At 35.3% G+C, this 7,867-nt stretch overlaps 1 pseudogene; it reads left to right on the forward strand.

The window, feature by feature from the left end:
* The first annotated feature begins 3,958 nt into the window (after positions 1–3,958).
* Positions 3,959–5,751, forward strand: LOC114620707 (annotated as a pseudogene).
* Positions 5,752–7,867: the final 2,116 nt, after the last annotated feature.

The following is a 7,867-nucleotide window of genomic DNA, read 5'->3' on the forward strand; positions in this document are numbered from 1 at the left end:
TTATTGATTTCAGCCCTTAGTTTGATTATTTCTTCTTTTTCTATGCCAACTTCATTTTGTCCTAGAGATTTCAGGTGTGTTGCTAAGTGCTAGTTTGAAATCTCTCCATCTTCCCCTTTTACCACTTTGTGATTTCTTCTTATCACCACTTTGATTATGTTCCATAAGTTTAAGTATGTTGTGTATTCATTTTCATTGAATTCTAGAAAGTCTATAATTTTTTTTCATTTTCATCATGATTTTTTTTATTCAGTAGATAAGTTTTCACTTTCCATGAGTTTCAAGCTTTCTGTTGTTGTTACTGTTGCTGATATACAGCTTTAATCAATAGTGGTCTGTTGTGTGGAATTCTTTCTATATTCTTGCATCTGTTGACACTTGCTTTGTGTCAAAACATGTGTCAGTTTTTGGAGAAAGTTCAAATAAGATGCTGAGAATAAGGAATATTGTTTTGTGTTTGGGTGGAATGTTCTATAAATATCTGTTATGTCCATTTGGTTTATAATGTCTGTTTTTGTTAGATCCAGTATTTTTCTGTTTAATTTCTGTCTAGATGATTTGTCTTGGTAAGAGTGGGATATTGAAATCTCCCACTATTACTGTGTGAATTTTGATGTGTTATGCTTTAATAATATTTCTTTTATGGCTGAGCAGTGAGCAGTGGTGGCACACGCTTTTAATCCCAGCACTTGGGAGGCAGAGACAGGCGGACTTCTGAGTTAGAGGCCAGCCTGGTCTACAGAGTGAGTTCCAGGACAGCCAGGACTACACAGAGAAACCCTGTCTCAAAAAAACTAAAATAAATAAATAAACAAAAAATAAATAAATACATAAATAAATAAGAACAAAATATTATTTCTTTTATAATCATTGTTACCCTTGCATTTGGGGCATAGATCTTAAGAATTGAAAGATCATCTTGGTGGATGTTTCCTTGATGAGTATGAGGTATAATTCTCCATCTGCTAAATTAATTTTGGTTTGAAATCTATTTTGTTAGATGTTAGAATAGTTACACCAGTTTGTTTCTTTAGTCCATTTGCTTGAATAATCTTGTTTCCAACTATTTTCTGAGATAATGTTTATCCTTAATGTTGAGGTATGTTTCTTCTATTCAGCAGAAGGAATACACATTCTGCTAGCATGTGTACTTTTATTGGTGGGTTGAGAACACTGATATTGAAATATATTAATGACCAATAAATGTTAGTTCCTATATTTTGTTGTTGATTTGAGTGACGGGTTTGTGTGTATATGTGTGTGTGTTTCTTTTTATTTGATTGGTTGGTGTGAGATTATTTATACCCTGTGTTTTCTTGGGTATAGTTAATCTCCTTAGTATAGAGTTTTCCTATTAGTACCTAATGCAGAGTGTGGTCGACAGAGAAATATTATTTAAATTTAATTTAATTTAATTTAATTTTGTTTTTGTTTTTTGAGACAGGGTTTCTCTGTGTAGCCCTGGCTGTCCTGGAACTCACTCGGTAGACCAGGCTGGCCTCGAACTCAGAAATCCACCTGCCTCTGCCTCCCAAGTGCTGGGATTAAAGGCGTATGCCACCACCACCCGGCCCTAAATTTAATTTTATTATGAAATATCTTATCTTCCAACTATAGTCATTGAGAATTTTGCTAGGTATATTAGTCCAGGCTGGCATCTGGTTTCTTAGAGACCACAGAGACCAGAGATCTGTACAGACCTCCATTGAGAAGATAGATGCATCTGGAAAGTTTCCCATAAATTCTTAATGGTTGAATGATAATTTTCTTTGTAGAAAAATCTAGTAATCTAGGACAAAAAGTGGGATTCATAATGATTTTATGCATGAAAGTGGTTGCATGCATATCAAAAAACTGAAATTGCCAACATTCAGATAAAAATGAAGAAGACTGAGCAATATTACATTGTCCTGGTTGAGAGTTCACAAATTAGATATTAACATGTGGACCTAAGGAAGGACACCTTTCTAAGAGCATTTCTAGAGTAGAATAAGCAGTGGCATAAAGTACCATAATTAGAAAAAGAAGTATCACTACACCAAGCATAAGAGGACTTTTGTCTGCTTTAGATTGAATAAGTATGTTAGTGTAAAATTTCAGTGGGTAGGCAACCATAGATAACAGTCTTTATGTCAACCTCCATTTAAGTCATGGATCTAAGCATCAGAATCATTCCTCATCTTGCTCTTTGCTCTGAGTCAATGAAAGTGTTCACATGAAAACATCATCTTTATTCTCAACATTAGTGTAGCATACAGAAGCCAATGTTACAGGTTTAATTAAAAACATCCTTGTTCTCCACAGACTGATTTGTATTACACATTTCTATAAGCTACTCAACAAAATATAGGGTCTATCAGTGAACTACTAGTTTTTATACAATAATATCAAAATGCCTAATATAGTCACACTTCTGAAACACATATAAGTATTTTTTATTTATAGTACTTTGACTTTCTTATATTTTTAAGATATAAAAATATTGCAATCTTTTTATGAATAGTAAGATGCCCCTGTTATTCAAAGCCTTAAAAAATAATCATACTATTGTTTTTCTGCATTCTGCCTTTTTACACCTGGCGTTTTGAGACATATCATTTCAAATTGTAATAGAACAACTGTATGTTAATACTCTTTCCCCTCTTTTAACATTTTTCTAATAAAAAGGACTCATTATCTTTGTTTTTATTTTTCTCGTACATATTTAGAAGCTAAGAAAAAATATTATCTGAGTATTCAAGAAGTGCAGGCAAGTACTTTCAAAACTGTAGAAATGACACACAGTTGGCTGCTTATATAACTACACTGTATTTTAAAACACTGGTATGTCATCGTCAGCCTTCTTGCACAGAATATTTATGAAGTAAAAATTATGAAGGACTTATTTATTCTGTCTTGGCAGATGTTGGTAGCTGCCTGCCCTCTGTCAGTTTGTCCTTTCTGGACAATATCTGTCTGCACATAAAGTTAGGGCATTTTCTTTGCCCAGTGGTTAGCTTGTGACAATTGAGACCATCTCCAAACATTTTGTGTCTCATTGTATATCAATATAATGAGGTGAAACACTCTCTCCTCTTGGAAATCACACACACACACACACACACACACATACACACAGTCTTTCTATCTATCATTTATCTATCTATCTATCTATCTATCTATCTATCTATCTATCATCTATCTCTCATACACATACATACACATTATTGTTTCTGTAATATCATTTCCATTTAAAATCTTATTTTGTTATTCATTTTACTATTTCCCACTTCCTTGTATTGACTCCCTGCCTTTCCCATACATCAGGCTCCTCCCACATTACCTTTGCACATTTTGCACAGCTCATTCCAGGCTCATTACTCTTTTGTTCATCTGCTATATGATATATATATATATACATATATATATATATATATATATATATATTCACAAATTTTAACATAACTTTAATTTTTTCAAAACCTATTTTTAATAGGTTTACCTGTGTCTACTTCAGGTAAATGTTCCCTCATGTATTTGTCCCAGCAAAACACTTTCTAATGCAACTGACTTTCCAATGAACCCTTTAGTTTTCTAATTCATTTTCATTTATTCTATTGTACAATTGTATTGTATCATAATTCTCATCTGCTCTAGTTTTTCATTATCTTATGCTCATTAAAACTAATCTTATTTATATTCAAATTATCCTCAATTTTGCTTATTTTAAAGCTCACTCTGAATATTAAGTAAAGACCATAATTTATATGATGATCTCATCTTTTGTTATATTGTCCTATTAGTTTTGAAAATGCATAAAAATAATTTATATACTATTATAGGTGGCTTCACTACTCTACAAAATCCCTTATTCAAACATATCAACACCAAACCCTCCATTCTCTAGCATCCTTCAATCTTGGTTGGCTTAATTTGAATTTTCAAAAATATCACATACCAAGAAGTAGAGGATTGTGTGATGCCTCTGCACAAGTATCCTGTTCACCTGTTACAGAAGCTGCGGCTGCAGCAAGGCATCTATGTGCACTTGCCTGTCCACTTCTTGTGCTCACTGGAAAAAGAACAGATGCTGACCAGGTACACTACAAACCTCACGGGGCCTAATTCAAGATCAACCACAAGAACGAGCAGCATGAGCTTATTAAAGTTGTACCTGTTCCAGTTCACTACCCTCCAGCAGCTACTGGAGGGTGGAGAGAACTTGATTTTGGGCTAAAGATAACGCCAAGGATGAAAAGCTCTCCAAGAGGGTGAAGAAGGTGTGGAAACCTCAGCTGTTCACTTGGGAGCTTTACAATAAAATCCTAGACACGAAGTTCTCTGTGACTGTGACCATGTGGACACTGGATCTCATTGATGAGGCCTATGGATTCAACTTCTATATTCTCAAAACCCCTAAGGAGAACATATGCTCCAAATTTCGCATGGACCTGAAGCTAAAGACGCTGCTGTGGCTTGCTCGCCAGGATCTCCCTGATAACCCCTAGCAGAGAGCAGCCACCTGTCACAAGTACAGAAGCTTTGTCATCCCAGAAGCCGAGTCTGAGTGGGTTGGCCTGATGATGGAGGAGGCCCTGGAAAAACAGAGGCTTCTGGAGGAAAAGGACCCTGTACCTCTGTTCAAACTCTACATAGAGGAGGTGGTCCAGCAGCTTCAAGAGCAGGTTCTGGCCAAGCAGCCTTATTTATAATAGCCAGGAGCTGGAAAGAACCCAGATGTCCTTCAACTGAGGAATGGATTCAAAAAATGTGGTATATTTACACAATGGAGTATTACTCAGCTATTAAAAACAATGAATTCGAGAGGTTCCTAGGTAAATGGATGGAACTAGAAATTATCATCCTGAGTGAGGTAAGCCAATCACAAAAGAACACACATGGTATTCACTCACTGATTATTGGATATTAGCCTAGAACCTTGAAATGCCCAAGATGCAACTCACAGGCCACATGAAGCCCATAAAGAAGGAAGACCAAGTGAGGGTGATTCGGTCCTTCTTAGAAGGAGCAACAAAATACTCAAGGGAGCAAATATGGAGACAAAGTGAGGGACAGAAACTGAAGGAGGGGCCGTCTCAAGACCACTCCACCTGAGTATCTATCCCATGTGCAATCACCAAAGGTAGATGCTGATGTGGAAGACAGGAAGTGCATACTGATAAGAGCCTGATATGGATATCTCCTCAGAGGCCTTCAAGAGTCAGACATATTCAGAGGCAGATGCTCACAACTAGCCATTGAACTGATCATGGGGTTCTCAATAGAGGAGTTAGAGTGAAGACTGAAGGAGCTGAAAGGATTTAAGGCACCATGAGGAGAGCAACAATACCAACCAACCACAGCTCCCAGGGTCTAAACCACCAGCCTGGAAGCACTTGGGGGGGGGGATCCAGGGCTTCAGCTGAATATGTAAAAGTGGAGGGCCCTGCTGGGCATAGGTAGAAGAAGAGAACCTTGACCTCATGAAGGCTGGATGCCCCAGGGGGTGGGAATTTTGAGGGTGGGGAGGTGGGAGGGGGGGGGGGGTAGATAGAGGTTACATCCACAGAGAAGAAGGAGGAGGGGCGAGGGGATTGGGGGTTCCGAGGGGGTGGTGGGGGATGGGGTAAGGGGACAACATAGGAAATGTAAATAAATCATCCAATAAAAAAAAATAGTCAAAAAAAAAAAAAAGAAACAGAAAAAAAAAAAAAAGAGCAGGTTCTGTGTAGGCCTGCAGTGGTTCAGAACAGAGCCGTTGACCATGCTTGACTACTGGGTTCAGCCTCCCCTGTGACCAGTGGGCAAACTCTGCTTAGCATGTGCTGACCACACAGTTACTGTAGTAGACTTTTCAGAGAACCTTTCTGTGCCAGGACTTGTGGAGGTTTGGATCAGAGCAGGTGCCTGTCCAAGCTTGGTCAAGTCCTTAAAGCTTAATAGTTCTTGTGATGAAATAAGTAAAGTCTGAGTTAGTCTAAGCCACAGTAAAGTCTGTTGGTTTGCTTGGAGAAAAATTTCACATACTTGACATTTTGAAACATGTACTTTTGCAAACTCATGTTTTGCCCATAAAATTATGTATTCAAGAACCCTGATTATTTTTCATAGTTTAGTAGACTTTTCTCTTAAATAGATATTAAACATTTCTAGGAAGATTAACGTGAAAATTTTTGCTTGGTCTTGTACTCCCAATTACATTAACACTTTAGAGTGACTGCTTTCTGACAGTAAGACTAAGTGTTTGAAGACTTTTTTCTTTTTACTTTTTTGAGAATAAGACGATTCCAACATTTCCTCCCCCTTTTCTCCCTCTAAAACTTCACATATACAAATTCTCATCTTTTTACTTTCATTCAAGTTCATTCCCTATTTTCACACACACATACACACACACACACACACACACATATGTGTATATATATATATGTGTATATATATATATACACATATATATATATACACATATATATCCTGCTCGTTTTGGATAATGTTCCTTTAATTGATACATTTTCAGGTCTGATCATTTGGTATTTAGTAACCATCTGTAGAGCAGACTATATCTCATATTCTCCGCACTTTGTAGTTGTCTTTAGTTATTGATTGGGCTTGAGGCCTCCTCAGTTTCTTACATCTATGTTAATATGTTTTCTAGTGTTCTTACTCAGGTCATGTTTACATAACCATTTTGGTGAGAATTCCTGGATGCACTGTCTCCAATTACAACCCAAATCCTGTCACTAACAGTCAAAAAAAATGTTAGGTAAGAAGAGTTCTGTAAGACAATAGCAAGTTTTCTTGCATGTAGTTGTAATATATATTATGTAATTATTATAATATTATAAAGTTTTTATGCGTGTGTGTGTGTAACCATCCATGCCTTGTATTTTTCTAACATATGCTAATAGATTATACCTTCATCATAACTATGGAGAGAATTTTTGAGCAAAATACTTTATTCAAAGGAAAACTAATTACTAGAATAAAATTTGTGTGGAATATTAATGAAAATAGAATCTTGATTTTACTTTTCTTTTCCTTGAAAAACACTGTTTGGAGTTCTTTAACATTAGTATGTCTTTTTTGCTGAGAGTTAGAAATTTTAAATAACATGAATGGACACTGAAATCAACACAGAAAGTTACATGAAACAACATGAAATATACAATAAAATTTTGGCACCTATTAAATAGACAATCTCAAAGATTTTGTAATATGAAATAAATTGGAGAATATGTTATTGGGAGCATATATTCACAACTGAAACTAAAATGAAAATAAAATAAAATCTTAACCTTAAAGAATCTTGAAAGTAATTATGGGTTAGACAATTTAAGGCTATCTAAATATTGCAATTTCATACTGTTATCTGATATCTCATACTATGTAGTTAAAGCATATACATGTGGAACATTTAACTATGTCTATATCTACATCTCTATATACTGGTGTATGCCTATATATTTAGGCATGTACTATGTGTTTTTCATGGTCTGACTTACTTTGCTTGTTATGATGACCTCAGTTTTATCAATTTTTTCTATAGACACCATAATGTCATCTATGTAAAATTTTTGTACTTTGTTATTCTGCATTTGTAATTTAAGAAGAAACAGGGCCATCTTTTATTCTATTGAATTTAACTTCTATCACACAAGATAAAATTCAGATCTATTTTCATTTCAGTTTAATTGCTCTCTTATTCAAAAAAGATAGAAATACTATATATTTAGTATACCCCTCTTTTTTGTATAAAACTGGTCTCTATTAAGCATAGAGTAGTAGCACTTTTGAATAAAACTGAAAAGAATTACATACTTATTAATGTCAAACAAATTTTGGTAGCAATTGAAATTAAACCTACGATTGTTCAGCACATATAAAGATT

The sequence above is a fragment of the Grammomys surdaster genome, unplaced genomic scaffold (genome assembly GCF_004785775.1).
Source record: "Grammomys surdaster isolate TR1022 unplaced genomic scaffold, NIH_TR_1.0 170, whole genome shotgun sequence".
In the NCBI taxonomy this organism is placed as follows: Eukaryota; Metazoa; Chordata; class Mammalia; order Rodentia; family Muridae; genus Grammomys; species Grammomys surdaster.